At 35.8% G+C, this 16,447-nt stretch overlaps 1 long non-coding RNA gene across 1 annotated transcript; it reads left to right on the forward strand.

Moving 5' to 3' along the window:
• Positions 1 to 664: 664 nt before the first annotated feature.
• On the forward strand, positions 665 to 14,756 carry LOC135299422 (uncharacterized). The gene is made up of 4 exons (XR_010361407.1): positions 665 to 912; positions 1,657 to 1,732; positions 7,042 to 7,156; positions 10,022 to 14,756. It is a non-coding gene; the product is annotated as an uncharacterized LOC135299422 (long non-coding RNA).
• Positions 14,757 to 16,447: the final 1,691 nt, after the last annotated feature.

Genomic DNA, 16,447 nt, shown 5'->3' on the forward strand with positions numbered 1-16,447 from the left:
AAAATCTGAATATATTTTAATAGTAAAGACAAGGAAATACATACAGCCTAACCTGCTAGTCCAAATATTTCAACGATTTCAGAAAAAAACCAAACGTGATTTGTAAGGAAGAGAGTAATTAGCAAAGAAGTTGACAGAATTCAGGAAAGTTTAAAGAATCAAATTAGTTTGCTAGAATTACTAAAATCATTTCAGTGAACAGAGGAAGCTGGGCAGCTGGGAGAAGACATGGTTCCTTTCTGTGAAAAGTACCTCAGTGCAGAGTAGCAAAGATATCCACAGAATGTTTTTTAGAAATAAAATCAACAGGTTTATCACACAGATATAATAATGTAATAATATGGTCTCATAAGTCAAGCATTCATATCAGAAATAAAATGTGTTGTATGTTATTTATGTCATCTCATTTTCCATGCCAGAGCCCATCAGACCCTGAGATCCCTTTTGGCCTTGTCATGTCCCAGGCCCCAGGGCCACATCTCCACCCCAGCACAGTGAGCCCCTCTCCCTGCGCTGCTGCAGGGCCCAGGCTCCCCGGCCATGGGCACGGCTGCACCGGGCTATCCACAGCTCCCCAGCCCAGCCCAGCCCTGGCTTGGCTGCAGCCCAGGGAGGTGCCCAAGGATGGGGCTGAGGTGCCCGAGCATGGGGCTGAGGTGCCTGGTTGGCCCCAGTTGCGACAGCGGGACAGGCCGGGCAGTGAGGCCCAGCCCTGCTGCCCTGGAGGGCCCTTTCTGCTCCTGTTCCCTGGACCCTGGCCATGGCCAGGACAGTCAGTTGTCCAGTACAAATTCAGTGTGGTAGTCTCTCATTACATAAGCCCTTGCCAAGTTTTCCTCTGCTATGTCCCTACAGCTACATCACTGAGACAACAAAGCCAACAGTGTTTACTTAAAAAGAGACGCTCATGTGGTACATGCTCCTTGCTTTGCTAACATAATCTATTTCCACTCTACTGTGAATACAATCTTTTTTTCTTGCAAATCTATCACTTGAACAGTGACTAAATTTTTACTAAGTGTTTCCAAAATAATGTAATTATTCCTATTTCACAGCCTAGATATGACGTGCAGTAAAATCACAGTGAAAAGCACACTCTCATTTTGTGTCTATGCATTCCTTTCCTAGTCTAATACCACTAAGTACACATTTTAAATCTCCTACTGATTCCAGTTAGAGCCCAGAAAACTAGAAAGTTTTGATTGTTATGTCTTGGTATCTAAAATTCAATAGTTAAAAATGTTACCACTATTGTGTTATAAAACTTAGTAAAGAAGAAAACTGAATGCAAGAAATCATAAGAAAGCAGCAGATCAAATTGAAGTCCTCAGACAATGATTCCCTTAAATCAATAAGGAGAATGTCAGTAGACAGGACACTTAGAAGAAGTATATTAATGAGACTAAAAAATGTGACATGGAACAAGTAGTCATGTTAGCTCTAGCATCTTTCTTCTGTTAAAATATTGCATCTTTAACAAGGTAAACTGTGCTTTTTGATTATAACTAATAATATAGACTGATTTTTAAATGCTTTGTGACAGGGTCTTGTATTTCCTGGGAACAATACAAAGTTTCTCAGCTTTAACTACAGTCTCAAATATGTCTCTAACCAGGAGAATAATAGTTTTCCTCACTTTTTCTATTGTCCCTGCAGAGGTACTCCAAACATCTGATACAGGTCAGCCAAGGTGACACTGTTACCCAGCCTGGCAGCCCTTCAGAAGTGTCAGGTATGTTTCAGTCACTCGTATTCTATAGAGGTACTTCTATGCAAAGACAAACAACCAGTTTTGTGGTTTTAAGACAGGACGTGATTGCAGCTGGGTATTCCATAAGACCAGCTTGCTTTGAAGTGGTGAGCAGGGACCATTTAGTCATAGCTGCTTTGGGACAAAGTATTTTCATTCATATTAAAAAAAAGATGACCAATAGCATTTTTCTGTCATATCATAAACCAAAAGTAGTTGTGTTGAAATACCTGGACAGAATCCTAATTGGAAACAGACAGAACTTCCTCTCAAAACACAGACAAACCAAAATCAAAGCCTTAAAAGGGTAGAATTAATTAAATATGAGTATAAGGAAATGCCCAAACTGAAAACATGCTGCTTTTTGCCTAATCTTCCTAAAATGTTCTGTAATTCAACACTGACAATTTTGGGGGTTGATGTGGGGTTAATTTTATTTAGCAATTAAGTTAGTACATTTTCAAAATACTTGTTCTATTTGCATGAATAATCAAAATGCATTTTGCTTTAGAAGGGCATTTGGCTGGACTTAAATTATAGAAATTCGGCACTTTATTCAGTGAAGAAGTTTGGAAAGTGTCATTTGTTGTTTGTCTCTAGTTTCAGAGAACATCTGCAGAAAACAATTGTCTCAGTATAGCATCCTTAGAAACTACATTTGTTAAGTTTTATAAACTCAGTTGGTGTGATTTTTGGTTTAAAATAAATGTTCAGGCATGTAACAAGGGTGAATGCCTCTGTGATATGATGGATAGGAACAAAACTACCTACTAAATACCTATCTATTGCTTAGGGCAGGGAATTGTAATACACAGTCTCCTCAGGTTTCTTCCAACCTGAATTATCCTATCCTCCTATGACACGCAATAAGAAGTTAGGGGAGGGATTTATTGTGACAGTGGAAAGCTGAAGATGCTGCAGATGCAGGCAAGATGTGGCTCAATCATGAAAACATCTCTTTTGAACTCTCAATCTCTTAATTTATTAGCAAGATGAAGGGTATGATGAACATGCACAAACTCTTATGCTCTACTTTATGTTCGTCTGTAATTTCAGGATGCAGCATACCTTAATAATAGCACTTAAAACCAACAAGTGTCTTTGTGGTTGCTTAGTATCTTTTTTGGAGTGAGCTGCAATTTTTGTTCTTTCCTGTTAAAAGAGGCAGATTCTGAACACTGAAATTTAGTCTCCAGGCAACCATCCAGCTCTTGGGTGGCTGGCTAGACACCACTTGAATTATCTCTCTGTGTGTAGCAGTTAACAAACAACTGTCTGGTATAAGTCATGGATTGAAATTACAGCAGTGAAAGAGGCATAGATTTTCTGGTTGAAACTCTATGGTTCCATCTTGACATGTGTTAACATTATCCAGAAGAACATGTGCTGATAAAAAACATGGCGGAAGAAGTCTTACATGGTATTGTGTTTACAAATTCACACGCAAAACTTATTTAGTTCTAATTATGGAAACTATTTAAAACTGTACATGCACATGTGTGTGTATATCATCTGCATAGGATATAAATATACATGTATGTGCATACATTTATGCATAGCTACAAATATAGTTCTGTGGGTAAATAAACCAAAATAGTAGAATATAACTTGTGGCAGCCAAATTCCAATATGTAACTCTGGCATTTATTTTTCACATGCTACATCATAAAGTCTGTGAAACTAGTCCAGCAGATAATCAATTCATATTACCATTTAAAAATTACCTATTATAAACCTTTCAAAGCATGACATATTTAATACCCCTAATCCCTACTTACTCATCTTGGGTTTTGTGTCTTCATGTACAAATTAATACTGAATCTCAAGTAGAGAAATACTAATGGAATAGTCCTAGGTTCAAATCAAATTCTGTTAATATAACCATATTTAAATTTAATTTTGTATATATCAAAGCTTTATTTTTCAGAGAGAGTCTCTTTGCTACCTTTTTTCTGGTTTTTTATATTTTCTTCCATTTATTTTATTTTTGTGTCCACAATATAATTGGAGCCTTTTTAAAATCTGAAATTAGAACAAGAATAGTTAAAAAGCATCGTATTCTCAATATGATACTTATGTACAGTTGAAATAATGATGTCACACAAAAAACTTGTGTTTGCTTTCATAAGAACTGTTTGATTTTCCCATTCACTTTGACAATTTGTTTCAAAGAAAGTAATCAAAAGAAAAATTTAGTTTCTCTAAGTATTTGTGTTTATATTTAATACCTTAAGACTAAGGTATCTAAGAATCCTTTTGGACTATTGTCGATAATAAATGATAAGCTTTATTACAGAAATAAATTTCTGCTGACCTGGTTGTAAAAACAATAAAAACAATACTAAAAGAGCAAAATACATCTGGGGGAAGTGACTTACTTAGTCATCTGTTCTTCCTAAAATAGAATATAGGAACTCAGCTTTCACATCATAGTTCAGAAAAAAATATATGTTAAAGTTACTGAACTAGAATTCTGTCTGTTTCTCATGCAAATGCCATTAAAATGTACAGGAAAGGTTACTAAGGCCTTAAAAATGGCTGAGGATTCAAGAAAAGCTCCAACAGAAATCAACAAGATCACAATAGCTTTTCTGTTCAGCATATCAAGAAACAAAAATGATCTTACTCAATTATCAAGGACTCACAGAGAAACCTCCTAAGTCACGGAGAAAAGGTGTAAACTGAGTCTTTGGAGTGCTGGTTCACTTTCTCCTGGTACCTATTATGAAGGAAAAATTCTTTATATAGGTCATAGTATGTTGATCCTGTGAGCACTTCCGCTTGCCAGAAGATGCTCCAAGCCCTATACCTACTTTATCTTCTGATCTCTTGGATTTGATGTCATGTGAAAGTAGTCCCCTCCAAAATTATGACTACACATGTTCCCCTACATTGGAGTAACTTAGTGTTAGACTGTAGTTTGTGCTGTCAAAACTTGTGTGTGTGAGCAGATGCCAGATTTCCACAGAGTTGATGCACAAAGGGAAAGTGCTAGAGCTCCAACTGTCAACACCTCTATTTGTGAGCAGATGCCAGGTCTCGGCAGAGTTACAACACAATGGAAAAATGCTTCAACTGTCAACACCCTATATGGGAGCAGATGCTGGGTTTTGGCAGAGTTAAATGTAAGAGAGAAATACAGCATTAGCACCAAGCTTGCAAGGGAAGTCTGGGCTTTGCCAGAATTTATATCAAAGAATGAAATCGCCTAGGATCTCTCCACTGACCATTGCCTCAGCTCATGCATTGAGAATAGATGTCAGAAGTGTTTATATATTTGTTACCCACTTCCAAATTCAAAGTTAATGTAAGTTGGGAGAACAACCAAATCAAATCAAAACAAACAGATCCAAATAGTTGTCTGTTTTCCTACTGTTGAATTTAATCTGTGATAGCAAGGTGTTGTTAAACAATCAACATCTATCATTGTAGTTTGTAATGGTGAGAAAGAATATGCTTATTAGAGAGGCTAAAAGACAAAAAATTCTACAGTGATGCAGAGGGTTTCACAAATGAGTGATTAGATGGCTTAAGCACCAACAAAAGTATCAGCAAAACTACTTATATTGAAATATGATGTTATAAAAGTGTGACTTAGCAGAGTTTGATTACAATGTTCACTGTATACTTACTTCACAGATAATGTAAAAATTATTCAAAACAACCAAGTGAGAATCAAAGTTATCAGGATAAAATCAAACTTATCAATAGAGAATCTTAGCATACTGTAATATAAGGGTCTATGTGATGTCAGTCACCGACCAAAGATCCACGTAAGTGTTTCCATCAATGAGCAACCTCGAGAGGTGTCCCAGCCCAGGAGACAGAAGCCAGCTCAGAGATGTCTCCCAGCTGAGATGGAGCCAGCTTCTGAGCAGGAAGAGCTCAAAGAAAGCTTGCTTAGGCTGTTGTGTTTATGGAATAAAGTGATTGGCTTGTAGTTAAATTACATGCAATAAGAAAGTTATGCATGAGACTCCTTAATTTTGTTCCCTGATAAATGAGCCTTGGAAAACCATTCATATATCAGTCATGGTTGGTGCTCCAAACTCACTGTGGGACTGTTTCTTCATGAGTTTTCAGAGAACAGATTGGAACTAGATATGTGCTTCACCCAATACTGGCTTAGGCCTCTATCTCTTTCGGAGACTGTACAGAATTACTACTAGATTGATTAATGACTTGAGTACATCCATCACAGAGGGACCATGTTTTCAATATTTGCTTCTGTAAGTACCTTTATATCCTTGTATGTAGCGGCAGCCACATATTTTGGGAATAGTAGTGCTGCTAAGTAATAGAAAGATCTTTGTACACTTTGATTCAGAATGGAATATAAAGAAATATAAGAATAGTATTCTTAGATTCATTCCAAGTGAGGAGAATTTTAATGTGCTGTTAAAGACCTCTGTAATTTAGGTCCACTGAAAATCTATAGAATTGAAGAATCAATAGAATAGTTTGGGTTAGAAGGGACCTTGAAAGGTCATTTAGTCCAACTCCCTGTCACAAGCAGGGACATCTCCAAACAGATCTGGTTACTTAGAGCTCCATCCAATCTGACCTTGAAGATTTTCAGGGGTGAAGCACATCTCTGGGCAACTTTTTCTAGTTAGTGTTTCATCACCCTCATTATGAAAAATCTCTTCCTTATGCATAATCTTAATCAAAACTCCTACAGTTTAAATCATTACCTTTTCAGTTGTCACAACAGGTACTGCTAGAAAATCTGTCCTCATCTTTCCTATAGGCTCCCTAAAGTAATGAAAGGCTGCAATAATACCTTCCCTAAGGCTTCTTTTTTCCAGGCTGAACAACCCTTGACTATCTCAGCCTTTCCTCGCATGAGAGGGGTTCCATTCTTCTTATCATTTTTATGGCCATGCTCAAGACTCACTCCAGCATGCCCACATCCTTCCTGCCCTGAGCTGAACACAGTACTCCGTGTGAGGTCTCACAAGAGTGGAGTAGAGGGGCAGAACCACCTCCTCTGACCTATACAAAAAGCTCTCAAGAAATAAAAAAATATAATATTATTAGTTTTAGAGATATAACTACTTACTACTTACATATTTAAATGAGTTTTCTACAAGATTTTTTTTTTTCCTAACTTGGGATGTGCAAAGAAGTGCTTAGAGAGATGATGGCATTTAACACCTGATGTGGATTGTTTGTCTATATGCCAACTCAATGTTATGTTAGGGTTTGAGCTATTCGTTACATGTTCCATCATTATAATTTATCATATAATATTTTTTTAATTATAATAATTCATCTTTCTGTCTTTTCAGTGTAGATAAGGAGTTGAATCTGATTTCACTAAGAATGAAGAATAACCTTTCTAGAAGTATATTCCAAGAACTTGTTCAGGAGAAGCATATTCTTGCATTTTTACCATACAGTAAGGTGTGATAGAAATAAGGGATAACTCTGGATGGTGTCTATGGTACAGTTGGTTTAATACCTACAAGTCACTGATGATTTAGAGTAGCCAGTGACTTAGGAAATTGAAGAATGAACAAACTGTTGTTCAGTGTATATAGGAAGCAGGTGAACATGGCATTGTCCAAAGGCAAAGTGGATAAACTTGAATTTATTCTGAAGTATACCAGTTATATCAATATGTCTTATGCCAGAGTCAGGTCAGAGCACAATGAGAAAACTTTAACTGGATGCATACGATATAAACATTGCATATTAATTGCTGACCTTAAGAAACAGGAGCCAACATAGACTATTTTCTCAGTCATTCATAACTTTCTGAAAATGTCAGTCTGAAGTTGTCTAAATTTAACCCAATTCATAAGTAAACAAGGAGTTATATTTTTCCTTTTACTGAAGAATAATGAAAAACTAAATGCTGCAGAATTTTCTGTGGGTTCCTTTCAGGTGGCAGCTAATTAATATAATCAAGCCATTTGGGATGAGAATGACAAAGGTAATAGACAGGGAAAAAGTATTGTAAAAAAGATAGAAAACTCTTTTAGAGATGTAATAATATATAAAATTTCTTAAAAATTAGGTACTGGTTTATTTCCTATATTCAACCTAGAACTCTCAAAGGTCACCTAGAGAAACTGACTTCTGATGTATAATCCAAACTTTATCAAAGTTATAAACTTATTAAAAATATATTAGGCATGTCTAAAACTTGGTTTCATGCAAGAAAGTTTTTTTTGGTTTTTTTTGTAAAATTTCTTATTAATAGAGCACCTTGGACCTTAATTTGCAGAAAGTTTTAGAACATTTAGAATCACTTGCTATTTAGTGGGACATGAGATATGACTGAGAAATATTTGGGTAACACAAATGAAAATATTAAGAAATTACTAAATACTTTAATTCAGTAATGAGTATATTACTGCCAAAGGCTGACTGTTCTAACTTCTGAAAAAAATCAGATCCTAGCCTGATTAGAGATATTCAACAAATGAAAAATCAATTGCTAAAAATTCTGTTACTTCATCTAGCAATCCTATTACTAAAGCTGATAACTTGATAACTCTCTAGCTGCACAGGGCACAAGATGTACTCCAGTTTAATTATATGCTTTTAACTGTGTGGTTGAGAAGCTGTCTCCTGCTTCAATTATCTTTGTTAGGTGCAGTTCTACTATATATATTTTTTTTATTTATTTTTTTAATAGGATATACCTAAAGTATTCCAGATACTAAACCAGCCAGACAGGAAAATATTCAGACAATTAACAATACTTCACAGTATACCAATTTGCCTTTGCATACAGCAATATGCTTGTCAGAACACCCAGCATAATTTCATAATTAACCATACTATAAATGTTTGAACTTTTATTACCACACTCAGCATTCTGTGAATCAATCTTTGTTGAATCACCTACATGAAATTTATAAATGTTTAACACATTATATGTAAAGATTATTAAGGCACAACATAGCTGCCAGATCAACATCTAATCTAATTAAAAGTTAATCTAAAGTTATGTAAAAATGCAAGGTTAGCATTACAAATTGTCTTGCTTTACAGTATTTCTGTAAAGAGGGGGAAGAGAAAAGAAAAAAAACTAATTGTAAAAATCTCACATAACCTTTTCTACAAAATTTCAGGTCAAATGTTTGCCAAGCAGTTTTTCAGATAATTAATAGTACATGTGAAGGAAAAAAAAAATCGGTATTGTATGCAGACAGTAGTTCATATTTCTTAAGTACTTGTTTTCTGAGGTATCTACTTAATCATCACTGCATTCCTGTTAAGTGAATCATCATTATTATCAACATATGACAGATAAAGAAAGGGATAGATGGCAACCTGTTGGAATGCAAGCCTCTCTGAGTTCCTCAGAGAGGGAGATGAATGCAGAGGTTGAATTGAAGCCTTTGGAGAAACTAATATATATTAAGCCACATAGATTTGAAGTAGAAGTATAGGTTTAAGTTTTAAGCAAACAGATGTGTAAGTTATAGTTTAAGTTTTAGGTTTTAAGTAAGTAGAAATGCATTCTAAGTGCCTTAAGAAACTGTATTAACTAGCAAAGGTCCTAGCTAAAAGTTCAGTAACTTAGCCCTAGTCATAACAAAAACATAGCAAAATTTTTCCACTAGAATGGATAGAATTATTCACATAAAACAGATAAAATTACATGTGTAAACAGATAGAACTATTCATGTAAATAGATAAACTTATTCACGTAAAATTTAAGTAAGAAAATAGATAGTACATTAGCATAAATAGATAATATTATATATGTAGTTATTAAGTAAGAAGTGACACTACTTTCGTGCTACTTTCCCATAACAGAATCAAGTTCAGATTGGTTTAGAGAGAATGTTTTAGAATCATGTCTTTAACTAATTGGATGTTTTACAAATCAAAAGTCTCATAGTGGAGTACAAGGATCGTCATCATCATCTGTCACCATATTTTATGAAAAATCCTTTGCTAGGACTTTTCTCCTAGCTGAGAAGCCTCAGAAAAGAAATGTAAATTATTAACTATCTGATGCCTGTGGAATGTGGTCTGGACATTGTTTACCAACAGGTGCATCTGTGATTGGTGCATGTTGGTTGTTTCTAATTAATGGCAATCACAATCAGTGGGCTCGGACTCTTTGGGAGTCAAGAGTCTTTGTTATTCCATTCCATTCCTGTTCTTTCTAGCCTTCTGATGAATCTTTCTCTCTCTACTCTTTTAGTACAGTTTTAATCTATCATTGTAATATAATATATATCATAATATAATAAACCAGCCTTCTGAAACATGGAGTCAAGATTCTCGTCTCTCCACTCGTCCCAGGAGCACCCCACAAAGCATTCACCACAATCATCTTCAACATCACCTTCACCATCATCATCATTATCATTGACCACCACAGCATCAACACATCAGCAACCACTAGAAGAAGAAGAAAGGAAGAAAGAAATGCTGTGGTCCCTGCTACTGCTGCTTGGAACATCAGACTATTACTACTGCTGCTGCCCGGGACATCGAACTCTGTGCCTGAGAACAACAGCTGCCACTGTTTCTGCATGGAACCTGGGACTCTGTAGCAGAAAGCAGCATTCCAGCTGCTGCTCCAGCTTGGGACTTAATGCCAGAAAGCTTTTGCATGGACTTTAACACCTTGAACTCTTTGCCGTGGAGACTGGATCATGTAATAAACAGCCTTGTAACAACCAACACCTGCTCATGTCTCTTTGAAGACCCTGGACTCACTAAAAGCATGACAGCAAGCCATGTGTCACCAGATGACAGGTGATTTAGCCAACATTATAGAGGAATTTTGCAGCAATACAGCAACTAAAACCTTGCAACTGCTGAGCTTTGTGCTTTTGAATTCCAAAAAATCTCTGTGTCAAAACAACTTGATTTCAAGACTGTGGAGACTATTTTTGCTGCATTTCTCAGAATCCTAGTCATCTATCAAATTTGATTGTCTCTTCTCTATGCTTATGATACAGATAAATTTCAATAATAAATATATTTTTCCACCATGAAGATATATCATGATGCAGATGGGAAACAGATTGACACAACAGGTACAGTTTCAGGTCAGCTATTTTCACAATCCTGTCTATATACAGAGAAATCTACTGTTCACTTTCAGGCCTGTTGCTACAATTAATTTTTCTAGGACATGTTGTTACATGATATTGATACATAATATTTCTAAAATTATATAAGGCTGAATTAGGTTGATATTAAATGAATTTGTAAAGCTAAATTGGTGTGGAGACTGATACAAAAAGTCCTACTGAAAGCATATCTGTATAACCAGATCAGACAGGATATGAATTCTTTTAAAGCCGTAAAAGTTCCCTTGTTGAAGAACAAAATACAATGGACCCTCTCATTTCCATTTCATCAGTTCTGTGGTTTATAAGAAAATCTCACTGAACTGAGGAACTTCAGTTGCGTCTTATATCACTTCAGAACCTGAGTAGGCTGTTTGAAAATCTACAGTAAGACACTTCCAGTTTTCTCTTTCTTGGCCACACAGACACGTGCACTTAAACCAGCCCTAACAGGCAATAGGATTTGCATGTGAGCCACTGCATTGGGTTTATCTTAAAGTGTCTGTATTTCTGCAATGTTTTTTTCTGTTAAATTTTTCCCCAACGTCCTTTACCCAATACCAGAGACAAAAGAGTACATGAATTTATTTGCTTTTTTCTGATTTTCTATCATGATTTTTTTATCTGCTAAATAATTGACCTGTGCGAGTCAATGTTCTGGAAACACACTGCAAGTGTAAGAGAAAAGTTTTCACCATATTCAACCCTACTAAGTTGTGATAACCCTTGTAAAAATTCTTCATTTTCTTGCAGTAAATTGAAAAAAAAAATCTTCTGGCTCTCTATCAGTGAAAAAAACCACAAAACCCGAAAAAAATGAGAACATCATAAAATGCCAACTTGTTTATTATCTCATGATACTTTCAGCTGAAAAATACTTTCAGCTTTTTATCAAAAACTATATTTTTTGCCTTATCTCTCCCTTTTATCAAGTCAAGCCTTGTACTATTGCTTGCCCACCAGGACTGTAGATAATCAGGTTTAAAGCTCAGCTGTGAACATTCTCCCTACTAAACCTAGACTAGACTTAAGGAATCTTTTTTTTTTTCTTTTTACTTCCTATTAGTTTTTCATTGGTATCAGGCATTGTTCTCAGTAGAAATTATTACTAACATCTATATTCTGGCAACAGAATGAAGGGTGTTTCAAGAAACTAGGATCTCTTCAATGAAGTGAACTGTCTCTTGTTCATATTTGTCTAATTAATGCTTTTCTCTCACGAGGACAAGCATCTTCCTGTATAAATTCCCATATAATACACTAAACATAAATATAAGGTGGGTGGGGTTTTTTGTTGTTAGTGATGTGGATTTTTTACCAAAATATTGAATAAGTTGTGGAAAATTGAGCATAAAGATATTTCAAAGATTTTCAAGAAAGGGAGGATAGATACATCTGTGACTGAAATATCAAAGCCTGAACGCAATTTGTAGATCAAGAATATCTAAATTTACCATTTACCAGGCAGTAATAGAGATGGCTCAGAACAAGGCTTCAGATGGCTGTAAGCCTTGTTCTTTTTCCTCAATTCTTACTGCTAATGTCTTTCAGAAGAGGAATATTTGATTCACACTTTGGAGTGACTCATAAGTTTGAATCTTGCTTCCATTTCACCTTCTTAAAGGCACTCAAATACTGATTTGATGATCCCTACATAGGCCTATAACGTGACAATGAATGTAAAAGAAGTTGCTAAAGAGTTACAGCAGCATATTAATGTAAACACATATGAATAACATAGTAATGAAATGACAAAATGGATTTGTTCTCAGTTACAGAATAAACTGTAGACAAATTGTGCATCCATGCATGCCTCTATGGGATTGTGGAAACACAGCAAGTGTAACATGAAAGAAACATGTGGCTCTGTATTAGCCATAAAAGGCAAGGCTTAGTAACAGGGCCTGAGGGTGCCTGTGTGGAAGGAGGCCATGGACCTCCCTGTGCCAGTCAGAGCAGGTTCTAGATGACTCTAAAAAGAATGGAGACATGTCTATCATTTTTTTTAATGGGTTTGAGGCCCATCATGCCTCAAACCTTCAACCAGCCAGAGGAGCACACTGTACCTCTGATCAGATGTGCTTGAGGAAAGGTGGCAGCTGCTAGAGGTAGGAGACAACAGAAAAGAAGAAAGGTGAGAGGAGGTTGGGGAGGAATCTCAAAAACAGGAGATGTGAGGAGGTAAGTAAAGAGAACTTTTGAATGAAAGAGGTATGCTCTGAGAAACTGCAGCCCATGGAGGGCCCATGTGAGATCAAAGACACCCCAAACAGGACTGTGGCTTGTGAAGGACACGCACTGAGGCAGGAGAACAGTAAGAACCAAGAAACAGAAATAAACGATTGTTCTCGGACTACGGCAGTAGGAAGCCCTACTTCCAAAGGGCTTGGAAGGGACTGCGTGTCCTGTGTGATGAAGAGAAAGGGAATTAAATTGAGCAAGAGGGAGAGAAGTGATGGACTGAAGCGGAGCCTGGGGAACAAGTAGAAAAGTAGTCTTTCTAAGTATTGCTTTAATTAACTTCCCTTGTTAATACCTGAATCAGTAATTCAAATTACATGTTAATTCACAGTAAATTAAACTGTGTGGTGTTCCTCAAGTCAAGGCTGCTTTGCTCATGAAAAGGTCATATGTGTAAATTTTCATTTTCAGTGTACCTAATAAACAAATAAACTAATGCACACTTAGCAATTAATGTACACATAACATAGCTATCATGTCTATCCCGTTAATGCACAGCAATTACTGCTGTGGTTTAACCCCAGCCAGAAACTGAGCCCCACACAGCTGCTCGTCCATTCCCTGCACAATGGAAGTAGAGAAAGAAGCAGGAAAGTCAGAATACTGGTGGGTTGAGATGAAGACAGTTTAAAAGGTAAAGCTAAAGCCACATGCAGGCAAATAAAAACAAGGAATTAATTCATTACTTCCTATGGGCAGACAGGTGCTCAGCCATCCCCAGGAAAGTAGGAGTCTGTCACACCAATGTTGACTTGGGAAGGCAAATGACTTCACTCTGAATGTCTCTTTCCTTCTACCCCAGATGTATATGCTGAACATGAGGTCATATGGTATGGAATATCTCTTAGGTCAATGGGAATCAGGTGTCCTGGCTCTGTCTCAACAAACTTCTTTTGTACCCCAAGCCTGCCAACTGGTGGGATGGGATGAGAAGCAAAGGCCTTGACTCTGTTTCAGAGCTGCTCAGCAACAGTTAAAACATCCCTGTGTTTTCAGCACAAATCCAAGGCACATCACCATTCCAGCTCTGTGAAGAAAGTTATCCCAGCATAACCAGCACACTTACCTTAGTATTTTCTTCTTCTATCAGGTCTCATAATCAAGCCTTTTAATCCTTCTCTTGCAGTTTTTTTCCTGATAAGCAGGAGGAATGCTCAATCCCTTGACATTTACAGGTTCACATGTAAGCATTTTCTGGCTGGATACCTTAGATATTCCATTTTTTAAAAAATAAACTCATAACACTTCATCATTGAAATTAAATAGAAATATGACCCCAAAAGGTTTAAATTTTTTCGGACTTCAGAGTAGCTGGAAAAATACCAGGAAGAAAAAAAGTCTGAAGGGCAGAATATTTTACTATATAATGTCATCTCATTCCAGTTGTATGAGAAAGGAAAGGTAAAATAATTATCCCACTCATAGAACTTACTATCTCATCTGCTTATGTATGTTAGTCTAAAACATTATTATATTGTCACCATGATATTTATTGTTTTTTGATTAAGTGTTTACTGCATGCTAAATATAAGAGCTGTATTTCAATACTTGAAATGTTTTTATTGCATGCAAGGAATGTGCATTCCAGAGTGTGATTAGCTAATTAAAGTGAGGTGGAAATTGAAATCAAAGTCTCAAATGAACTATTGGGTTTGTTTGTATACAAATACAGTTTTTGAAGATGAGAGAACCTGAAGAATTGTGCTTGAGAACAATGAAACTGCATAATTTCTGTTAATATCACACTTGACACAACTTCTTGATATTAGTATATATTGAAATATTTCTAACATTCTAATAAAAATAATTCTGATTCAGTCTTCATCTTGTAGTTCTTATACACTGTTGTTTCTTTTTGCTAAAAAATATAGAAGATGCCTTAAATATCATGACATTCATTCTTTATAGCTTTTATAGAGCTAAAATTTAGAAGTAAAACGTGAACAAGTGTTTTAGGCTTCCTTTTTAGATGGTGGTGATAAATATATATGTATCAGGTTTTCTTTAACTCTGCAACAGGCATCTAAAACAAGTCAGATGATCAATTTGATAGGATTCTATTGATCTTTGTGACTACAGAGGAAATCCAGAGTATTAGTATGAAGAAGGCACATGGATTGCATCATGTTTTGCAATACTGGCTTAATAATAATTTCTTTAGAAAACAGAAAAAAGATATTTGCTTTTCAGATTTGCTGCCAGTTCAGACACCTCCAAATACAGAGCATTCTGTAACAAAATTAGTATAAAAAGAAGCATTTTTTTTCTGTTAGCATAATCATCCAACAGCATAAAGTAAATGTTTTTCTTTCTTTTTATATGTTTAACAGCACAATGGATGAGGAATACAAAGAACCCTTTGAATAATTTTTATTAATTGTTCTGTGTTTCAAATAAAGCTGAATGAAGGTGTTTTATTATGTTTTAGTAAAACAACAATTTACGCTTGTCTTTTTTTTCTTATTAATCGGGTAGGATGAAGACTATTTTGCAGAATAGCAATGCAGGAACAGGAAAGTGAAATGTCTTCTGAGCTGTTAGTGAATTTCAGATTGCCAGTCTTCTTCAAGCCATAAACAGAAATAATTTCACATCTGCTTTGAATTTATTGCTAGTTATAAACAAGTCCTTGTTATTTTGAAGTACAGTATCAATATTTAATATAGCATTTCCCATCAAGAAACAGCCCCAAATGGGGCAGGGAATAGTGCAGAACTGTATAACAGAGTCAGCAAGTACAGCCTCATTTCCTCTGTGTGAAAGTTATCACCATAAACCCTTTGCCAGCTTTCTTCTTCCTCTATTATATCTACTCTCTGGTGGATGTCATATTAGAGACTGCAGCCAAAACTCCCTCCATTCTTCACCTATTGGTGCATGAAGGAATCTGTGACAGATGCTGCAGCATCATGCAGTATTCAGAGACCAATGTATTAATTTAATAAATGTTTTTGCAGCTTTATGGCCTTGCCAAAGATTGCATTCTCAGTTAAACTGAAAGATAAAGATTGCCTCCTACAGGAACTGAAGCTGGTGTTTAATACAGTGATGTCAGATGGGTTTTATGAAACAACAACTAAAAAGAAAAACATAGATAAGAAATTTCCATCTTTAATGTGATTAACAGTATTTTAAAAATTACAGCAATTCTACCTAACACAGTAGTTAGTAACTGTGGGGAAAAAAATATTTCAAGCTTATAGAATGATCCCCCTTGTCTTACAGAGTGAAGTGTCATCTGAAAACTGAAACTTTGGAACCAATGATCAACTGTATAGATAATTTTTTTCAGATTTCAGAATATTTTCATGTAAAAAATGAGTTATAATTTCATAAGACAGAAAAAATACATCTGTTGGTAGTAAATAGAAAATAAACTTTTCTTGTTTATCTTTGTTCCAACTAA

Source organism: Passer domesticus, chromosome 4 (assembly GCF_036417665.1).
Source record: "Passer domesticus isolate bPasDom1 chromosome 4, bPasDom1.hap1, whole genome shotgun sequence".
Classification (NCBI taxonomy): Eukaryota; Metazoa; Chordata; class Aves; order Passeriformes; family Passeridae; genus Passer; species Passer domesticus.